A 23,645-nucleotide genomic window follows, 5' to 3' on the forward strand; every position below is an offset into this window, starting at 1 on the left:
TCAATACAGAAAAAGAGAGCGGGAGAAGCAGAAATGCAAAAGGGGATGAAAGCGGGCAGTTTTAAGCTCAGCCACAGAAGGAAATAAAAAGTGCACATGGGGAGGAGTGCGCATCTGTGTGACTGGCAGCAGAGCAAGAGCATCCCAGCTTGCTAGAGAGAGAGAGAGAGAGAGAGAGAGAGAGAGAGAGAGAGAGAGAGAGAGAGAGAGAGAGAGAGAGAGAGAGAGAGAGAGAGAGAGAGAGAGAGAGAGAGAGAGAGAGAAGCGCCTCGCTGCCCATCCTTATATTTCTCTCTGCAGCTGTGTGAGCAGCGGAGGAGAGAGTGCACGTTTGAGTCTGGTGGAAGCAGCAGGGACACATCCCACTTGGCCGACAGACCAATGCGCTTACCTGGAGCCACGCTGGAAGGTTGAGCAGCCCGCAGAAAGTCCGTGCGCCACCGCCGACAAATCACAGAGAGCAGGAGACCGCCTGAGTCCAATCAAAAGCCTCTCAGACCAGGTGAGTTAACTTGAGATGATGTGAAGTCCGATGCCCTGCACCGCACGTTTATGTGTGTGTACGTGTTGGGGGTTGCGCTCGGTTTCACGCACAGTTAGCGCGTTTATTTGAGTTTGAACTGCTTGCGCTCTGCGCTTGACTCAGTTTGAACGCGTGCACCACTTGCCAGACGCTGTGCATTGTTGTCACCTACCAGGTGATTAACTGGAGAACCTCCGCATCAATCAAGCCGTTGTCATGCTGTGCAGATCGCAGCTGCTTCACGCGCCTCTCCTGTTGGGTTGTGTGTGATTATTTGAATGACTTGCAGAAGCTTTATTTTCTTATAAAACTGGTGAAATGTGCACGAATGGCATCTGCTCCAACAGTTTGATTGGTGTTTTAAAAGGTTGTCACTTTTTTTTTTATAATGATGGAATAAAAATCAGTTCAAAGCCAGTTATTTATTCAGTGATGACCGGTTTATTGTGGAGGTAAATTCTTTGTGATTGCTTTGTAAATGAGTTCAGAGGTACAATTCAGCTCGTTATTAGTGATATATTAGCTGTGATCCGAAATAAATGAGATGATTCTGTCTATTTAATTGTCAGTAACTGTTTTCCATTCAAACAAGTTTTAATCATCATTAAGAAGCAAATTTGAAAGCAGCTATTTTTGAGAATGTAGTTTCTTAATCTATTGAATGAATTTAAAGATGACAAATTAGGTGCAAAACTACGTTTTTCCAACTATTTGTCTCATTTTCTTGTGAGGTATATCATCTCTTTTTTTACAGTAATTATAATCCTTTGGGATGATTGTTTTGTGGAGGTGATTAACTGTCTGCTCAGATAATTTAGTGCGTTTCAGCTGTGTCGGCTTGGTGACATTTAGAGTTAGTCTGTATGTACACACACTGGATCTGGGTTGGAAATACCATGCCCTGCTCAATGTATCCCACCATCCATCTGGATGTGCATCCATCCCTCTCTCTTTCAGTCTCTGTTCCCTTTCTCACACTCCCTCCAACCATCCACCCCGTGTTATGCTGTGAAGGTTATTGCCATATATCCAGCTGGTTTAATTTGTCAAAGTCCAACAGACATATTGTCCATGGTCAGAACAGTAGAACAGGTTGGGGTGGATTCAATTCGGTTAGATAACAGCACAGTATTAAAAGTGGAGGGGAGATGAATGCAGGAAGACCGATGGAGAAAAATAGATAAATAGGACAGAAAAAGAGAAGAAAAATTAATGTAAACAGATGCTGAGGAGTTTATTCCTGAGTATTTATTTTTTGAGGATTCTGTTTTGGTTGAGATTATCTCTGGATTCATTATTTCTCTCACAAGACTCGGCTCTATCCCCTCTCTCCCATGTGGGACCAATGTCATTAAGCCAAGGCACCAAAAGATCACTCTTCTTCTTTCCAATCTTTCTTCTCATGTCTGCACTGGACTTTTCTGCCTTTTCAGATTCTTTTACTTGGTCTTTTCAGCTCAGAATTCACACTTTGATTATCACACATATAACTTTGAAATAACATACACTTAAAAAGGAAGCGTCACCACAAGAAAAGTAGTTCCTTATTAATAAAAAAAAATATATAAAATGTTTTGTCTGACAGTAGATTTAGCAATTTCTATAAGGGGGGTTTTCTTATTGAGATCATCAAGCATAAAGCCCACTTTGAGTCTTTGCCACATTCGTGAAACAGTGCCTTGCTAACTTAAAGGAGCAACATGTAGGAATGAAATCCCGTTCTCAAATGTGGTTACTGCAGCCATTTTTCAAAACAATTTTTTTTTCACACTCCCGTTCACCGAGTTTCATGGCAGTATCCAGTTATTGATCAGTGCCAGAAAATTCTAGATGACAAGCAAAGCCAAGTCAGACATTGTAAGTTGATAAGTAGATAAATGCTTTGTCAAATTTAGTGTTAGCACTCTTGGGTGTTTTACTGTAGGGCAGGGGCAGCGTTAGGCCCGGCTACTTGGGCTGAAGCCCCGGATGCTTCATTGAAAGCCCCAGATCTAAATTGCGGAAGTAACATGCAGTACCAAAGTCCAACAGAGAGGGAGCAGCTGGCAGTAGTTTGTATACAGCCTGCCTGAGCCTCCACCACTGAAGAAGAAGCCCTTCAGCAGCCGGCTTCTTCTGCAGTCTCTGCCTGAAACGCATGAGTAAAGATGGAAATAAGGATGTTTTTTAGACCAAAAGTACGGCGACAGAACCCCAGCTTTGATGAGACTGCTGTTGACTCAGGTTTGTGAGTCTTATTTGAAAATATTTGTTGTGCTGCTGGTTTGCCTAAAGTTAGCTTATCAGTTAAAGTTGTTGGAGAAAGAAAGGGAATATTTACCATCATCTCACACTAAACACTAACAGGAACAATACTCTGCCCTGAAAATGCTTAATATGCAGCTTCAGATTAAAAATTATGTGGTACAAGACATATATGATGTTGACTAGTGCGTGTCACGTGTGTGTGTGTGCGCGCGCGTGTGTGTGCGTGTGTTAAGCCCTGGATGTTCTTCAGTCCTTAATCCGCCCCTGCAGTAGGGAACACTTAGTACACTTATTATGGTAAAATAGGCATTAGAGGAAGTGTTGTTTGCTGTCTTGCTGTTAGCTTGCTGTTATTGCCCAGAACGATTCATTAAAGGAAGTAAAATGCCATGACCGACTCATTCACATCCCACATAAAGTACAGTGGTACCTTGCGATAACACAGTATACTTTTGCGGCCTTGCAGTTTAGCAGATTTCCTTTTGTGTGTAGTTTTGCTGTGTCTGGGAACAAGCTGTGTCATGGTTGGAGCACGTGAACTATCCACGCTCCTGGGTCTTTATATAAAAGAGGAGGGGTAAGAGATGCGAGTCATGATGACGAGAGACTGAATTGTTCGAGAGACTGGATTTCCACATTCTCACACCACAATTGGCATGAGTGTGTGGAAATAAAATAGTTGTGAAACGGACATTCTGGTTTGTATATTTGTATGTGTCTGTGAGACTCCATCAGTACGCTACATATTACTATAATAATTGTAAAAAAAAATGTAGCTGACTACTTTGCTGATCTTGTCTTTTGCGGGTTATTTTTAGAATGTAACTCCTGCAATAAAATGCAGGACCACTGTATACTTTACTGTAATATTGAGTTGTTGGCAATTGAAAAATAAGCTTGAGGTATTTTTAAAGCCAACTATTGCTTCTAACTCATCTTTAGCATTGTAAGTTCAATGTTAGCTTGTAGTCTGCTTCATCCAATAGAGTAAAACAAAAAGATCACATGTCTTCTTAGGGAAACAATAAAAAACTTCTGGGTCACTCCTGTGTACTGGCTTTGGTTCTTTAAACAGCTCTGGAGCTTTTTGCTGCCGATGTAGAATTGCAAATGCCGGTGTCGGTACAAGATCGGCTCGGGGTCCGTCGACTGCTGATGACGTCATAGTAGTTGATTGGTTGAACATGAACCTTACAGAATTACGTAATCACGTTACGTTGTTATCACGTTACGTTGGTCCAGGCAAATCTTTCTGTTGGAAAGATGGACAACTTTTACAAAGAAATCCATCATTACCTCTTTGAAAATACACTTTTAGCATAGAGCTGCATGTATATTAGGGCTGAACGATTAACTGCATGTGCAATTAAATTGGGTTGTGACAAAAGGAGATTTTCTAATCGCAAAGGCTGCAATTTGGCAGCGAGTGGTTAGCGCAATGCTAATATACGTGGAAAAGCCCATAGGAATGGTAATGCTAATATCACCGATTACATTATTACAAATTATGAATTAGAAACGTGCCAAATGATTACATTTGGAGTCTTGTAGAAAGTAAAACTACCATCAATCAAATAAGTACAGACAGGTATTTTAGTAAAGCCAGAAAACTTTTAACTCCAGAGTTTTGGCTAGCAGCTATGAGCGTACCTGAACTACGCATGGACAAGACGTCAACAACTCTAAACACAAAATACTTAAATAAACGGGACACACTTCTTTCCTGCAAATACAATTTCACAGGTGTTGCTAATACCTATGATCCTTCAAGGGATGTGCTCAAAGAGGAGTTCAACATTATGAATAAAATATAGTGTTTTATTTTACAAATACCATTATAAACACAAACTTACGTCTTAAGAAACATTATTTTAATAACGAAACTGCTCAATTCTTTCCAACAGTATAGATGTGTAGTGTGTTTTGTCCGAGTGGGTTTGCCATACTTTGACGTCATCGGCAGTCAAAGGACCCCGAGCTGATCTTGTACCGATACCGGCTTTCCGCAGTGGTAGCTCAGCGCAGACGTGGGAACCTCACTGGCTCACAGATTTTAAACAGTAACTACGTTCCTCTTTTGTTAATTTGAAAGGAGATAAACTTACAGCCCCCTAGCCGGCTGAAAATGAAATCTGTTTCAGTGTAACCTTCCTTCCATGACTGAGACATTAGACTGTTTTGTTATTTTCACGGCAGTCTTGCTTCCGTCCGAGTGCCCAAGGGCAGCTGTGGATACATTGCAGCTCATCAGGTGGATGACTGAGCTACTATTGTGTTGTGAAGTGCCTTGGGGGACTGTAGAACCATAAGAAGGCACTATACAAATAAAGGCCATTTAGAATTCTTACATATTGCTCCTTTAAACAAATGCAAAACTGTACAATTGTTTGCACCCCCACTGTCTAGTTTGCATTAGCTGAGCATCACTTTGGACTAGATGCAATGTTTAGTCCTTAAATTGCAAATGGCTGTTATAAATAGCAAAAATAGTTTGTTGTATTTGTTAAAAAATCCTCTCAGTCCTTCCTTGTCTGGACAATCTTAGCTTTTTTAAAATTTTTGTTCTCTGTTCCCAACTCATTCCCATTTATCTGCATGCCAACAGGCAGCTAAACAAGATTACAATTGTCTGCATTGTAATTAATCATTTACATAATATTTTATTTTTATGGGGGTTCTATTTTTCCCCAGTGCTAACTGTAATAGCTGAGCTGCTGCCATTACTTATGGTTAGGAAGACAGTTAAGTGTGTACACATCCAGCTCTCATTATCAGCTGCTGCATCCATTAATGTGCAGTTTTAAACACAGTAGAGGGAGAACAAAGAAAATAAATTCTTCAGCACAGATATAACCAGAAACATAGCATTTATTATACTGACAGGAAAACAGATTTTTCCCGAGTGCAAATTTTCAAGTAAATCACGTCTCTTTCTTTGTGGTTTATATCTGAGAACCACATCAGGAGCCTCCTTCACCATCAGTCTGTGTGATGAATCCTGAGTCTGCTTTGATTTATGTTGTCAAGATGGAGGAGCAAGACACAAGCATTTGTCTGAACAAATGTGAACTTTTACCTGTCAGTCCTTTTTCATCCTGTCTATTTGTTCTCTGCTGCTTGTCGTCTCGTTTGCACTAACCATCGACTCTGGGATTAGTCATTTAGTTAGATAATCTTACTCCTACAGAGCCAGGATGTGCAAGATGTGCATGTCCAACTGTTTTTCCACACTAAATTATCATCTTCGTCACCACATAATTCCAATACTTATCCGTATTTTGTGATATAATTTGATTATCTTCATTTAAGCTATCAGTCATACTCTCTATTGGGTTAGGTGAGGACATTTTTGACTGGGGAGGCGCTGACTGCTCTGGATTCAGACTTACAGATAAATTATCCCAAAATAGAAATTTGCCTTTTATTTTAGACCTTGAATTAAATATTTTGTTGTTATGACTGAACCAATGCCAGACCATTCAACAATACACTTGGCAAAAAACCAAAAAACTATTAATAATATGGCAAATTTGACTTCAGCTGTATTGATATTTCTTGAATGCCACTGGGTTTTGGCCTTATATTTAAACAGGAGAGGCTTAAATTCAGTGATTTTGACAGCAAACATTTTTCAATCAACCAGACAAATGTATAGACCAGTCAGTGGATACATTAATTCTCTATCATACTGCTGTACAGATTTCACTTTTTATATCACTGTCTCATTCAAACGTTTGTGTGGCAATGTTAAAATTTAATTCTAATAAAATGCAAAATGTAATAAAGTACATTAACTCCCAACATTTCGATTACAAGTCATCCCAGTGGAAGTGGCTTGAGATTTTCTCCTAATTGCTGCTGCAGGACATTCCCCTTCCCCAGCAAACAATCTGGATTTAGGGTTGAGGAGACACTGTGTGCACGTAGAACCTGCTGTGCAAGCACAAAACCTGACATACTCTTTCAGTTTGAATGATCAAAGCATGCAAATTTACTTTTCATGAGGAAAAAAACATTTGTTTTTGTCACCACAATATGAAGAGTAGAGTGTGTGTATCAATCCGACAAGAAAATGCTTAAATCTGTTTTAGAGGGAAAATATCAGCAGCTTTTCTCCCCTTTACTGTCGTTCTAAAAACCTTTTTCACAAAATAGATTCATCTTTGTTCCGGGAACTTCATCTAGTCACAATATAAGTTATGTTTCGACAGCCCCTGGTTTAAAAATAATTAGTCATGCACGTCTTATGAGAATGTGAGATTTTGTAATTGTGGAGTAAAATCACTGTCTCTCAAATTGGAAATTCATGCTTTCATGTAAATGTAAAGTTTGCTAAAGGAATTACTTATTTACAGAATAAGTATTCCTGAATTACAGGAAATTATAACACTGATGAATCTCTACATCACGTCCTCGAGTAAAAGTCAGATGTATGCTGTTACTTTTAGATTTTTTGTGGCAATGTTGCTGATATAGCATAAGACAAATACAGTTTATTTTCATCTTTGTAAAGTGATTTAATTGTTATTTCATCCATATCCAGATCAGAGTTCTTTAATAATTCAGTCAGATCTTTTTGTGCCTGAACAGCTTTTCTCTAACAAATACACTTTGTTGCACATAAACACAGACTTTCCCGAGGGCTAAAATACCCAATAAAGCAAACTTTTGTATATAATTTTTTTACATATTTTGCGTAGCAAGCCACTTATTAATTCAAAGTTAATTACCAACACTCATAACTGGGAAAAGCTCTTGACACAAATGAGAAGTTTCCGTCCAAGTGTTTTGTTCTTTACTCGTTTTCCAGCAACTCCTACATTAAAAAAGTAAATACAACTACAGTACTCACTCTTTTGTTGTGAGCGTCATATTCTTGATCTGTTCATCATTATCTTTCAAGCCTAGGCCATACTAAAAGATTTTAAACCACATTTTGACATTGTATAGGCAGATGTCCAACATCTGAATCAATTTGACTGGTGAGACATGATTTGTGAGGCTCAAAGACATGTCCCGGTCCCCAGCCAAATATCCATCATGTAAGATATTCTTGGGGGGCCTTTTGGAGGAGTTGTGAGTGAGCTGTCTGGAGGAGCATCTGCTAGTGAGAGTGCAATAGATGGGCTGAAGAGGCACAAGGGAATGATCCCTGAAAGACTATACAACAAAATATTCAGCAGATACAACGAGCAGGGAAGTTAGGAAAGTTTGATTTGATTGGATTAAATTATCGAGTGTGCAATATGCAAAAGAGAGAAGTTGTGGAGAGAGATTACTATGTTTCATTAGCAACCATTAAAGCAAAACAGAAATCTCTAGCAGTGGGTGAAATGGGAAATGTATTTTTTATTTTAAAAACATGACTTAACGCCGTAAATGCTTAAATGATTGTTTGGAGATTCAATTAAAGGTTATTCTTCATCTTCAAGTTTCCTGATTTCATCTGTCTTTACAGTCTAAGCCTTTGGGTATTTATTTTTTCAATCTTGATGTTTCGACTATTGGATCATTGCAGATTTATAACAAGTGCACACTGTAATCTCCTGCATTTTTACACTTTTCAGAGCAACGATAGGCACATACTATATTACCATTGGCACAATGGAGACTTCACTTTTTCCGAAGTGTAAGTTTTTTTGCGAGACATTTTTTTCAACCCAGAAATAACCTACTTGGATTTGATGAAATCCCACCTTCTTGCATGTGAACTCCACCCATTTCATGATGCAACCCTAGATTCCCAGCAAAGCATCATGGGCCATGAAGAAAAATAAAGCAGCTTTAGCAATGCGTGATAGACATATGAAAAATAAACATCCAACTTTTAAACAAGGATATTTTTACCACTTTGTGCACACAGCTTTATTACTGCTAAGTAACTATTAACTAGTGGTTAGCGAGTAGCAAACATTATAGAGAAAAAAATAAAAAACCTGTTTATGGGAAGACTGACCAAATTCCTGTACTTCTTGTGGCTGACAATCAACGTTTGCATTCTAGGCAATATCAAAGTTTGGATAAGAAAGAAATCCCTTCTTCACAACTACGAAATTAAATCACCTGCTCGCTGCTTTAAAATACAGGAGAGGAGTGAGTAGGTTAGACACTACTGTGATGAGGAGATGAAGGACAGGATGGTGCAAACATGCCTCGTCTGGCCATTTTCAGCAGCTGGGGCAGTAATGTGCACGCATGAAACCAAAAACCACTTTGGGAATATTTTGGACAACAATAATAGTAGGGATGTGTATTGGTGAAATTCTGGCGAAACGATACGTATTACGATACTGAGAAGCCGATACATTTTATCACGATACATTCAGCCAGACGATATTAACAAATTATTTAGACTAAATTTATTGTAGGAAAATTCAATACACAGTCTAAACTGATACATAACACGTTTAACACGAGGTTTCTGAACCATGATAGAGGGATTTACATTTGAAAGGTGGAAACAAAACCCATTGCACACTGCTGCCAACTAGCGGTCGGTGTTTGAATTGCACCAAAGAAAAGACAACCTTTGCATGTAAATAATTCCAAAAATACAATACAATACAATACAATACACAGCTTTTCAATATCAATATAATATCACAGGAAAAAAATCACGATATATTGCCATATCGAAATTTCCTTGCATTCCTAAAAGATAGCACGATCCAAACATCACAGAAGTAGTTTTCACACTTATGCTTCCAAAACAGAGCTGTTTATTAAAATGGGTTTAGTTCATTAACCATCAAAGCAATTGAAAGTTGAAAACAATGGACAGCCTTAAGGATTCACAAGTTAGCTTCACATCTCCACACTGTGCACTTTAGAGAAGACTGATTCACCAACAGGTGACACGATGATGGTACCAATTATGCTCATCTTATCAAAGCACTTGTCTGACTGACTGTCGAATGTGTAAGCATATATTCAAATTAAAGCAGAGAAAAAAGAAAGAACACATACAAAAGGAATGATTCACCTGCAGGTTTGCAGTATTTTCTGGGTGGGGATGGCTGATAGAGTGAGATGTTGTAAGTATACCATATGCAGCTGAACAGTGTAGAGTGACTGTGCTGAGCGAGGTTAAAACAGGAATCGACAGAAGAACATTGGAGATGGCAGCTCTGTGCTGCATGCTGGAACAGCAGCGCATAACATTTATGCTTTCAAACTCCTTTGACGCCGTTTAATTTAACCACTCAATTGAAAGCGCTGTTCAACTTGTTGGGAGTGCTTCAGAAAAAAACATTTTTTTCTCAATGCCTTGTGGTGGTTTTTGTTTTACTGTGTGTTAAACAGCGAGTGAAGAAGGCGAAAATGGCAAAGCTGATAGGATCATAAAACGTGTGGAGAAATGGGAACTGCCCACTTGAAATAATGTGGGTAAGATGGAGCGCTTTGCAGTCGAGCGGAGTGGAGATCTTTTTCCTCTGCCTCCCATCCCGCACCTGAAAGGCGATTTTCCCACATGGGACAACACCGCAGAACTGATAAGCTTCGGATTAATATTAAAGAGTGCAGCGGAGACACGCTCACCTTGGTCTTTACTTTCAATCTTTTAAAGTGCAACTTTTTCCTCTGCGCTTCAGTCAGGATCCACAAAGTTCAGAGTTCAACTGAGTGTGCTTGTTGGGGAAGTTTTGTAGTTTCTAAGATCTATGGGATGTGGTGCTGCATTATGAATCACCTCCCTCAGCCGGCATTTACCATATATATTTATTCTTTTCCAAGTTCCTGACTGATGCATCCTGTTGGAGGATGCTTGAGAGGTTTTATTTTTGTCCCTTGCATCTTGCAGTTCTCCCCGGCATTTGGAGTAACTGGGGATGCCACATTAATGATCCTCATTAGACAAACTGCTTGAATCCAAACTGGAGTTCTTCCACTTCAACTGCTACTTATCATTTGGTGTTCTACCGCCTCCCTTGTCCATCTTTCTCACTCTCCTCTCTGTGTCAGTTTCTTTTTTCACACATCACCCCCCCGTCCTCGTGCAGTCATCATTTTCTCCTTCATTGTCTCCCTTCTTTGTCTCCTGCTGCTCTCCTTCTATCTCACCCTCTGCACTGGAAAAATAATCTTTAAAGGTCTTCCGTCTCTTTCAACCTTTTCTTCAAACCTATTTTTAAAGATATTTACCACCCCATGTGGTCCCGGCGCTCGTGTCTGTGTTATCTATAAGCACATGGCTGCATCCATGTCCCAGGAGAGCAGGAAGCGTCCCAGATGACCTCTAGTACTAGTTGCTTTCACACACACTGTGAAGTAAAAAGCTTAAAGTTCAGGTGTGAGCCCCCTCCAGGCGGCCTGTGAAGGATGTTCAGATACACGAACACAGCGGCTCGAGAGACACCTTTTAGCTGAAGGGTAAAATAAACAAATAAAAACATGAATAGAAATGTTCTGGCTCTGTTTGTCTGTTATCTGTGCGCCAGAAATATTATTCAGCTTCATATGTGTGTATTTAGAGTCCAGGATGCAAGATTGACTAAATTTCCAAAGGGTTCAAATGAAAGCATTGTTGTCTACTTGAGGATTTCTGTGACCATTACATTAATTTACCCAGTTTATGCTGGTGAATGTTCTCAGTCATCTAGGTCATGGTAATCCAAAGGGGTTTGAATTAAGGCAAATGGACTTCTTTGGTTTCTTGAAGACGTTACTTCTCATCTGAGGAGCTTTGTAGCAATCGGTTGTTTCTTGAGCTGAAACTACCGATGAATTCCCCACTCACCCATCCCCCAATGAGTCGTTGATTTTGTTAAGATTGATTGTGTTCATTCTGTGTTGCTTTTCCAATTACATTGTTTAGTTCTGATCCATACATAGAATAGTAAACGCTTTGTTTTTTACCTTTAGAGCTGACAGTTTTGGCGCCAATTCTGTCGTTTTCATCAGAGCGTCACAGGTGTTGTTTGGTGACACCTCCGTTTATCTGTGGGCAGTAGAGGATGAAAAAAACAAAGCTTTTACTGCTCTGTGTACACATAATAACTTAAAATTGGAATACAGTTTCAGTCTAGGTCACACTCTCCTGCATTTAGTCAAAACAACATCAACACAATAAGCCTCAATGACATCAATGACTCCTCAGCGGTAGGAATGAGAGGTATTTATTGCTAGTTTCAGCTCATCAAGAAACAACAGACAGCTACAGTTTATAAACTCGACTCTCCCATATTCCAGTCAGAATTGACAAAACTCCTCGGATGAGAAGCGAAACGTCTTCAAGAAACCAAAGAAGTCCAGTTGCCTTCATTTGAACTCTTTAGATTACCATGACCTGAATGACTGGGAACCTTCACTAGCATACTGACTAATTTTAAAACATGTTTAAATCTACTTCTTTTATGTAACCTTTACTTTAAAATGAAAGTCACATTCACTCACTGAGGGAAAAATAGTCCTCTAACATCTGCCCTGAATGCATGAATTATTCTTATGTAGGTTCCTTGTGGAGTGTTGAATTAGCATTTTAGAGATGTTTCTAATTGGAATGTCTTTCAATAGATTCATGGAAATAAGATTTTTGTCTGCAAAGGGTACGAGTTGTGGAAATGTTTCTTTTAAATACTAGACTTATAAAAAAGATCTGACCAAAAAGGACATAATCATTCGACTTAACTCTATAAGTACAACTCTAACCTTAAATTTATCTATATTAACTAACATTTTAATTGAGATATCCCCTCGCCTCATGATTAACCTGTCAAACTGGCAACTTGAAAACAAACTCTGCTAATAAACCGTCAAGCTGGTGCAAAAATGTCTCCTCAAGTTATCATGGAGGAAAACCTGGTATTTTATTTTCAGCGAGTGAGGCAGAAGCAAAGTCTGGATGGAGTGAGCAAAGATGTCTTTTTGATGTTTTGAGTACATCATCCAGTTTGTCAGCCTGCTGAGAGGAGAGAGGAGCATGCATAGTGTGGAAAGATTCACAGCCAAAGCCGTTTTTAAATATTTTGGGGCCAGTCCAACTTGAGTCTAAAAGTCATCTGAGAAGTCCAAGTAATTTTTTTTCCTGTTTTTGAGCAAATCTTCTCCAGATTGGCTGCATGTTTGTACTACAAACTAAAAGTTGTAGTTTACATAACCAACACACCGACAGCTGACTCACCAACTGATTGAACATCCTGACAGATTTTCACTTTGCACATAAGACTACAAATTTCCCACATGACTTTGTCCTCCCACCATTAACTGTTGATGACATGCATGTGCGGCCAAAGAAGAGTTATACCATGCAAACACTACAGGTTAAAGGCTCAATGGAAAACACCTTTATGCATCATCTATTGCATGCATGATTAAAAACTAAAACAGCTATTTGTCTTTGAGAACTTCCAATCTGTCTGGCATTTAGTGGTGGTGTCATTAACTTAATGTTGTCCATAGCTCAAAGGAAATAGACTTTCTCAGTTACAACTTTCTCTGAGCAGTTACAACTGCTCCACTTGTCCCATCTGCAGATGCATTTTCTGAAAAATCATATTATCCTCCTTAGATGCTAAACACAGCTGTTGCAGGTTGATAACCACATGCCCTATAATTTGCTTGAGGGAAATAGCACTTCTTTCCAAAGCTGAAAAAAAAAATTCTATTCATTGCTTATGATAAAACAATTTTAATTCACGGTTTCATTTCTCTTTTACCCATTTTGGCACAAAAGGCAAAACGATCACTTAAAGATTTTCAAACAAGCACTGCTAGGGTTAAGTTTTTCAAGCTGCTGAGTTAATCACGACAAGTTAATAATGGTTCGAGTACAGAATTAATTTGCATTTTGATTAACTTGAGTAAATACACTTTTATTCAATTTATTGCAAAAATAGATGCACTTTTTTCACTACTGTGGTGGCCACTGGTTATTATTTTCTTCCCAAGTAGTGCTGACTAAAGCTATTTTATGAGTACACGCACACACACACACACACACACACACACACACACACACACACACACACACACACACACACACACACACACACACACACACACACACACACACACACACGGAATGCATCTTTTTTGCCACAATTTGACTACTTTTCACTATTTAGTCAATCAATCAAAACTTTATTTATATAAAGTGCCTTTCATGACCCTATTCAGGTGCCCAAGGCACTAGAACAATCAGTAAAACATGCAATCATAAAAAGAGTTGTTGAAATACCAGAAATAAAACATAGGGCTAAAAGTGAGAACTAAAAGAGTAAGTCAAAAACAAATAAAAAACAAACAATCAGACAAACATAACTTCAAGTATGTTCTAAGAAAAACCAAGAGGAAAAAAATTGGTTTTCAATTGACTTTGAAGACTGGCAAAGAGGTAGACAGCCTAATTTCAGACGGCAACTCATTCCACAGTGATGGAGCGAGAACCGAGAAAGTTCAATCCCCACGAGTTCAACACCTTGAATGAGGGAAAAATACTGTTTGTTTTGTTTTCACAGCATCTTTTCAAGTTTTAAAATTAAATTATTTTTAAATAAAAATTATCAGATTTATTTGCTATTCATTAAAAAATCTATTTGTCTGCTGCATAATGGGCTCGGCACACGGGAGGCAACAAATGACCGCGATCAGCGAAATTTGTCGCTGTCGCTTTTATTACCTGTCACACGGGAGGCGATCCGCGGCAGCGGCCAGCGGCAAAGCCGTCTACGCGTTCTGTTCCATGGCGAAATCGAAACTTCTGTTGTCTTGTTTGGCTGTGTCAGGTTGGAGGGAATTAAGGTTATTTAAGCGGTTCAGAGTTAATAAAGCGGTAGATATGATGTTTCACAAGGTGCTGTTAGAATTATGTGAAATCTTACTTGTGATTTTACTTTATAAAACATAATAATAATCAACTTCTCCTCCATGTTTGCTCGGAGATGTGCGGAGCATCCTGTCCGCTCATTGGTCAGTGAATGAAACCTCCGTTGATTGGTCCTCGTCCGAGCGACAGCGATGAAAATTTGAAAATGTTTCAACTTTCTGGGATCGCGTCGCTGGGTCGCCTGTGCACGACACGTGCACGAGCGCAAAATTTCACACGCACGTTTTTCGCGTTTCGCTTGGTGGGAGAGAGACCCGCGATTATCACTTTGTCGTGCATGTCTCATTGAAAATGAATGGAGGAGAGGCGATGTCGCCTCCCATGTGTCGAGCCCATAAACAATGTTTTTGAGTGAGGGGTTTAAGCGGGTTTCCTCTGCGCTTGGATCTAGAATCCCTTTTGTGTGCCAGAAGGATAACTATGAAGCTGAAACGGCTAATAACGGCAGCAAAAAAATCTTGGGTTACTTTGCAACTTTTTCATATTTTTAAATCATGAGCAACAATGATTGTTCACAGGGTTAATGAAAGACCACCCAGTCGCTGTCTTCCCCTGTGGCCTGTGAACTTACAACTTCAGACTAACGGGCCCGCTCTATTGGGACTTGGAAAAAAAATGAGCAGACATACCTGGTGCTGCTATCTAGTTCCAGCACATTTCTTGCAAGTTTTAGATCATTAACAGCTGATTAAGTGATGACTCACTCCTGTAGACACTAAGCAAGGATAGGGACACTCTTCAACTGTTAGATTAAGGTGTTGAAAAGACAAACGCACAGCGAGGAGATAGGATTTGACACATGGGGGTGCTAAATGCAAGCCAAAAGGTCCTCGTTCTCCTTTAAGGACACTTAGTTAACGATGTGGTAACTTTAATATAAAAAAAAAAACCTTGATGTCAAGTGTTACCCTCTTATTTTCCTTCCGGAACACTATGAATATATCATGTGTTTCTGATTATGTGTGTGTGTGTCATCAGTGTGTATTTGTACATTTGTGTTCTTATACAAACACGCAGCAGAATAATAAATTCTAAGACAAATAAGTGCTCTGAGATTGAGAAATGCAGTTTATTTCTGTTTCACATCAGAAGCTGGTAAATGTTCCTCCTCCTCCAGAGCTGTATGCTAAAGCTAAAGTAATCACCTCCTTGGGCTTGCAGGATTTTGATCCAGAGCAGTGTCTCACTCAACTCCCTGTATGAATGCAAATAGATAAAAAAAAGTTCGGATTTGAAAATAAATTTCAAAGTTTATCCCTATTTCAACTTGTTCTGTGAAGCAATGTTAAATAATGCTTACTGAATATTGTATTGCATAAAATGCAAAGCAGCTAAGTGAGCATAAAATATTTACTCTACAAAACTTTCAAATGATTTATTTTTAATTATACGTGCAAAGTTTTAACAAGGGATACCTTTTAATGAATGAATTAAAACAGTTTGCCTTAGCATATAAAAATAGGTCACGTGGATTCGTAGCTTTTTTAGTACCATTGCCCTAATAAACAAATTAATGTGAGCAGCAGCAGTAAAATACCTGTGCATGAGTAGACATCACATTAAAGAGGCAGTTTTTCTGTTAGTTTTACTCTGGAGCAATTATATTGTTGTACTATTAATTATTGTGGTAATATTCAAACACTAACCACTGGAAACCAAATGACTTCCTGACAGCAACGAGGTCACGAGGCAGTACGTGCTGCGGTGGCGCTGATTTAATTCACCCAGTAATTGAGCAGACATCATTGATTCCCTGCAGGGAAATGGCGAAATGGAGAGAGTGTGGGTGAGAGCATCCCTGCACTTCCTGTAGCCCCTGCAGCGTTGGGCCAGTCAGATAAGTGTAATTTGGGAAATGAGCAGAAGTCAATTCCACTTAAACAGACAGTGGTGGTCGGACACATCGATGTTCCATGGGTTGTTGACTCCCCATCATTTTCCTCCTCTCTGACTTCCTCTGTGTAATCAACAGAGCGATTGAAGGGCATGGGAATGTGTGTCCCAGATTATGACAGTTAGAATTTAGTTTGGTGTTTAAGAATTTAAACAAGTAATTTAACCCCAGCTGGTGCAATGAGTTGCTTCTCATTAAACACCCATGTGGAAAGACACATCCGGTGGTCGTGGGAACAATGTTAGTCTGTTTGAGAAGGGTCAGATTATTGGCATCAAGCGGAGAAAACATCTAAGGAGATTGTAGAAATGACTAAAAGAGGGCTAAGAACTGTCCATTGCAATAATAAACTGGTCTGAGAGTCCAGAAGGACCCTGTTCCAGAGTGATGGTGCATCAGGGTAAGAAGAGAGGCAGATGAAGTGATGCACCCATCATGCCTAGTGCCTATTGTACAAGCCTGTGGGGGCAGTGCTATGATCTGGGGTTGCTGCAGTTGGTTCAGGTCTAGGTTCAGCAACAGGATGTGCTCCAAGAATGAATGACCAGGTTATTCCATCTTCCCTGATGGCACAGGCATATTCCAAGATGACAATACCAGCAATCATTGGGCTCAGATAGTGAGAGTGGTTCAGAGAGCAGGAGACATTCTTCTCACATGGATTGGCCACCAGAGTCCAGACCTTAACCCCATTGAAAATCTTTGGGATGTGCTGGATAAGGCTTTGTGCAGCGGTCAGACTCTACCATCGTTAATGCAAGATCTTGGTGAAACATTAATGCTGCACTGGAGAGGCAATCAAACTAAGGATGGGATGATGAAATATTTGAGTGTGAGACTTTAAAAAAATGTGTTTTTGGTGGTAACTTTTTATTTGGCTAGACAGTGTATTTTATAATGACAGTCAGATTTTGGGTCATTTACAAGTTTTGGGGATGTTGTGTGTGCATTTTAAAGTCAGCATATCGGGTGCTTGTGAATAAATGAATAAGTTGCATTTATTTTTTTGATTTTTGTGTCTTGTTTCTGGAATTTTTTCCATGGGTTTATGTTTACGGGCATGGTACACAGACACACACACACACACACACACACACACACACACACACACACACACATGCTGCCAGGGATACCAGAGTTTGCAGATGTGTCAGTTCAAGTCAGTTTCCCTGCAAACAGTAAAGGTAAAATCGATAGCAGGAAAACAAATATATATGGCAGATTGCTCGAGTCAGGAATTACTGTCAAGTGGGGCTTGGAATGGCTGAGTAACCTGCAAAGTAAAAAAAAAAAAAACTAAAAAAAAAACACTTCACACTTTACTTTGTAAAAAAATAAAACAAAGGTACTTTTTAATGCACTTTCTGTAAAATAAAAAGAATATTTTTTGATAGTCAGCAAGAACAAAATCTCTCTATAAAGACATCTGACAATCTACTAAACAGTGAAGCTTCTGCAGATCTTCACAGTTTTTCTTTTATTTTCTCATATTTATTTCGGTCCATTACCTAAGCATTTTCAGAGGAACAGGGTTTTTATTTCTTGAGCTTCTGAGCTCTGATCTATGAACCACAAATGCAAAAAAGAGACAATTAGACTCTAGGGAAGCATCAGTGTTCAGTCTGCACAAAACAGACAACTTAGTAACAAATCAGTTTAAATTACATCATTAGATGTCGTTTGCCAAAAAAATGGTGAATCTCAAAACACTGTCAGAGAAAACCTGTGCATGAGCTTAAAAAAATGTAAGATAGTGGATAACTTGAGGATAACAAACAAGCAGAAAGATCATTTAAAGAGCAAGTCATCCCCTACCAGTTTTACTCCACTCCCATTTCCTGTTTGAAAAATGCACCACAAGGAGGCATTGCCTGGCAGACTGAGAGGGTGGAGATGCAACAAATACACACAGGCTCACAGTGGCATTGTGACATCATATGGTACAAGCAATTGTCATAGGGTACATGTTAGCCAATCAGTATAAACAAGTTGATTTGGGGGTGATTTGCTCTTTTATAAGTGTTTTCCTTTAGAAACTGGATAAAAAAAATACATTTCCAGACTCAGAACTTGAAGGATTTCTAATTTGTTTAATCATAACATGCCAAAAAGCTGAAAAGTTGCGTTACAGCACCAAAAATACAGTCTATCATTTTGAAAGATTATGGGCATTGCTTTCAAGTGCCTTAAAAATATCTTAGGCTCTTATACGGCATTGACAGTACAATGATGATAAACACGTGATTAGAAAAGTGTGTTAAAAAGCAGAACACAGCTGTTCATACCTAGGGGCTGCATCCTTTCTAGGTACACATTTTACTGCTGATTATCTCACAGTGAAGCAACAAGGCTGTCCAAATTCAAAGGGTATTCAAAATGGCTCTTCAAATGCATCCCCAGAATATCGAGGACAGGTCTGGTGTGTCCCAAATGGGAGATTTTAGTTTTAGTTAAAATGGTGAATGAAGTGGAAGAGTAATACAGTTTTGAACATTAGCATATTAGTATCTGATGATAATTATTTAAAGCTTACAACAGTTATGTTGGATTGATTTTTTTGGTCTGAATATTTCTTAAAATATAGAATTTTTTCTAAATAAATAAGAAGAAAATTACTCGTAAACTAGCTAACATGTTGAGTCCCACATTTCTTCTTATATTGTAGCAGTTTAGGTCAAACGCCATCACAGTTGCTAGGCGACAATATATTCTTTCATACTAGGCCTCTGTGGTGGTTCTAGGGGTGGGGTCACAGGGGCATCCACCCCTATTGAAATCTGTTTGGCCCCCTGATTGTCCTGTCACTCATCTGTCCTTTGTGTGATGATCAGATTATGAGTGGATGCAATTCCACGTCGAAACACTAGTGACATTAAGGAGCCAACATTAACATTTCCAGAGTGAAATCTTAAGGATGCTGGATTAACTGAACCCGCTCTAAATAGTTCTGCCTCCAGAAAAAACCAACACTGCTAAGACTAAACTGTCTGAATCCTTCGTGGCTGAGGCAGGACTTAACACGTTGATGGACCAGGATCCTCACATGAACTCTGAATTTAGACACAGCCCAGATGTTACTTGGTGATCTGATGTTTGCTTCAAGCACCTTTTGTAAGTGTTTACAGTAAACTGGAGCCTATTTAAGGTTGTAGTTTTTAGGCTTGTTAGTTTATAGTATTACTGGCTTTGTTGTTGGTCTCACAGGAAGTGTAAAAATATATAAGAGCTGCTTTCAGTCTTGATGCTCTTTAGAAAGAGACCTTAAACCCCATGAGTCCCATATTTTGTCCCTGAACCATCCATTGTGAAATACAAAAGGTAAAGGTGTCTAATAATTCTTTATTATTATAAATAAGTATTGTTTTGTTTAACTCACATTGATGACAGCAATGACACTTCAAAGGAGAGAAATTCCTAACAAAACAAATGGACCTCTTCATTGTTATTTTGTTTCATGTTCAGAAGCCACACACCCACTCAGAAGGAGATGATGGAGTATTGAATTAGAGTATTTTTCAGGTAAAAAGAATCATCTGTCTTTTAGTGGTATTCACTGAAGTGTACATGAAAACATTCTCTCTGAGCCCGCCTGCACTTCTAAAGGACATCGATTGGTTGGATGAGTCGTCGGGACACTCTTTTGTTTGTGGTAATGATTTTTTAATAAGACTGGAAAAAGTCTGGCAGTGTTAATATTTCTCATTACGGAGACCGTCCACCCAGAGAGAGCTCACTCAATGAGCTATTCTGTCATCCTCTCTCCCCGTCTGTTTGTTGGTTTCTCACACTTCCACACATTTCTCTTTCCTTGTGACATTTAACAGTTGTTTTTTTCCTTCTTTTAATGCGCCAAAACTGGGAAAGACCATTGTTCTGATGGTCTAATGGAGCTTGTTGGATGCAGATCAGATCAAAATCTGGGACTGGTTTGTTACTTTTTGGGTGATACAAATCACAGCTACAAAACAATAATAATTATATGGATTTATTACATGCAAAATAACTAAATATAAAACTTTTAATATTAATTGATATTTTTACTTGCATGTTCAATTCCATCAGTTGTTTTTCGTTGTTTATTAAAGGCGTGAAACACTCTTTAATAAATGCATTTGCAGTGGTCTTTAGTAGAAATGAATGCCTTGTAATGTCTGGTTTATACACCTCCGCGAGCTCCACAACAGAGAGACGCACACGGAGTGTTGGACAGGTTTTCACATGTGAACTTCAGCGCAGGCAGCGGAGTGTTGCAAAACAATTCCCGCCAGGACAACAGAGGGTGTAGCAGTTTTCTCTGGTGTCCTGCCACCGTAACACTCATGTATCTGGTTCACATTAGTGTATTTACTAATATGTTTATATATTTCAGAGACTTTATAACAAAAACTCATTTGTCCTCCACCTCTTCCTGTGTTCACCACCTCTAAACCCACGCTTCCCGTTGTTTCCGTCCACGTTTGCTCCGTATTTTGTTCTCCTTCAGTCACAGGTGAATAAGCGTTCATATTTTTGGATTCTTCCTCAATGCATTCTTCAATCTGTTTTAAGGTCTGCCGATAAATATCTTTTTACATTTTAATGGAACAACGGCGGTGCTGGAGACAAATATACAAGAAGCGGTGTCCTGACCAAACACAAGCTTGCGGTCTCCGTCATTTTCAACAGATGTTTAAAATTTTGGGCATGTCTCTGCCACCCTCTGTGAGCCCGTCGGAGAGCCCTTGCGCCGACTCATAATGGTATTGCGTGTCTCCGCAATGACGCAGATGGACATTTATAAATCAGGCTTAAGTCGTACTTGGGGCAGGTTTTGGTGTCTTATTTTCTGATATTTGGGCAGCTTGCATTGGACTGGATAACAACAATGTAACCATAGGCGTCATTTTAACCGGGGACGCCGGGGACATGTCCCCGGCAAAATTCGTGATTGGCAGCTGTGTCCCCCCCACTTTCAAAAAAGCCTGCTGATGAGGATTTTTGTTTTACCAGCTCAGATCTTATACCAGGGGTCGGCAACCTGTTCCCATCAAAGAGCCATTATTACCCATTTCCCACGGTAAAGAAAACACCGCAGCAGCCGCAGCGTTGTGGGCGGGGCCTAGCCTCAGACAGCAGAGAGCTGCTCACAACCAGGTGACAGCAGCAGGTACCGTTCGCTCGCATGGACATCGCACCCGTGGGGGATTCAACACCCACAGTTTTCCAGCTGTTTTGCTCACCTCCACACCAGTCTGGTTTCTTTACGTCACACTCACTCTGTTTGCCTCATCTCCTTCTTCACCTCCCAGCGATGTCGGTTTCCAGGAGAGCAGGAGAGGGAGGGACGGAAGAGCTCGACTGAATTCATAATTTTACATCTTGACATTAGCTGTACAAAGTCTGAGTTTGATAAAGTGAAGAACAACAATTTGCAGAGGTTTATAACTGGCGCGGCGCCAGGTTTTCATTTTTGGATGGGCCACGGTAATTCTGGACGAACCTTAATAAGCAGTGACTTAGTGAAGCAGGCAGGTCGCGCTAGAAAATTTAGTTTAAAAAGACGTCATAAATGTTTTCCCCCATCATTTTTATTTCTAAAATATGAAGTAAAAACTCACAATTTAATTTTCATTCATTTGTCATTAATATTTAGTCTACACCCGTGCGTTAAGTGGACCAACTTCCAGTAAACGCAAAGCATCCAGTCCACCTCTCCAAATGCGTAAAATGTGCATCAGCCGCTAGTTAGGCGTGCCGCGCGCACCATCAGCTGATCAGCCCAGACAAAAGCAGAGCAAATAGAGAAAGAATAGAGGATGATTGTGTCTGGATGTGGATGGAGATTACATTTTACAGCAGCCTGATCATCATTTAAATACGTAAACCATCACCTGTCTTCTAGTCCACGCTATCAGCATTATTTTAATTGGTGTGTGTGTGTGTGTGTGTTTTCCACTTCAAACACTGGTCTAACCAACCAGACCAGCGTGTCCAGTAACACATTAATGTTACAATTAAACTTGATTAACCCCAGAGCCACGCGCACTGCACTGTACTGACTGTAAATGAGGGGGAAACTATTTAATCGGATCCTTCACTTTTCAACATGGTTTAATGTAAAGTTTCATTCAGTACAAACTTTAGTTATACCAATATAACGAGACAGAGCCTAGATTTGTATTCTGAACAGTTTAAACATGTTTGAAACGGAGACATGCGTGACGCGTCTAAAATTCGCACCTGCTCCGCTATTACGGAAATTAAACTAACAGGATGAATAACATGAAATTATTTTAGGCACAGACAACATCCCCCACACTTTTGAAAAGCTTGCAACGCGCCTGATCGCTCATGTACGTCTTAATTATCTTTCATTAGACGATAATCAATAAAACGATTTATATAAAGTGGATCCAGAAGTAGTAGCCCGTCTCTGCCTTCAATTTTTGGTATTTTTCACCCTGTTGATGGTTTTACTGAGCAGGTGCCACTTTTGTCCTATGTTTCTTTTTAAAACATGTTTAGACTGTTCAGAATACAAATCCAGGCACTGTCACGTTTGATTGTTGTAATTAAACTTTGTAGGTGGGGAAGGTCAGAAAGCAGCTCAGAAGCGCCGACATGATTATGCACAAGCGTGACGCGTCAACCCGGTCTCACAGTAAGACCGGGTTGGAACTGTTCAGGTTTACGCAGACAATCTTTACATTTAGAATTAGCATACAGATGTAAAATTAATGCAGTAAAATATAAAGCTTTTTATTTAAATATCCATTCATTATTTCACAAGCACAGAGAGCCGCATCAGATGGATGGAAGAGCCGCATGCGGTTCCAGAGCCGCCGACCCCTGTGCTAGCCTACTTTATTGTCCCCAGCAATTTTTAAACCCCACTCAAGTGTATGGTTATTGTCCCCAGCAATTCTGAAAACAAACTGACGCCCTTGAATGTAACTCTACCATTGACTTGCAACATGAGCCCTTAGAAGACACACCATGCTGGCAAATCAGTGTAATACTGTCGCCGCAGTATGTCTTATGAACAAGGCGTGGCGGCATGGCGTTGTAGGAATTTAGCAGCATTCATGCCGCCATGCTTTGTACTGATCTTTCCACAACGCCAGACTTGTAAATGCACATTACGCCTTGGCACAACACAGGGTGGTGTCCTGATCACA

At 39.6% G+C, this 23,645-nt stretch overlaps 1 protein-coding gene across 4 annotated transcripts in view; it reads left to right on the forward strand.

Annotated features, from left to right (window-relative positions):
- The first annotated feature begins 365 nt into the window (after positions 1-365).
- The window catches only part of tnr (tenascin R (restrictin, janusin)), a 240,954-nt gene continuing 217,674 nt past the window's right edge, over positions 366-23,645 (forward strand). For all 4 annotated transcript variants that reach the window (XM_070541686.1, XM_070541689.1, XM_070541688.1 and 1 more), the window contains exon 1: positions 366-502. The gene's annotated coding sequence lies outside the window, so the exon portion shown is untranslated. The remainder of the gene's footprint in view (positions 503-23,645) is intronic.

This window comes from Nothobranchius furzeri, chromosome 11 (genome assembly GCF_043380555.1).
Source record: "Nothobranchius furzeri strain GRZ-AD chromosome 11, NfurGRZ-RIMD1, whole genome shotgun sequence".
Lineage (NCBI taxonomy): Eukaryota > Metazoa > Chordata > Actinopteri > Cyprinodontiformes > Nothobranchiidae > Nothobranchius > Nothobranchius furzeri.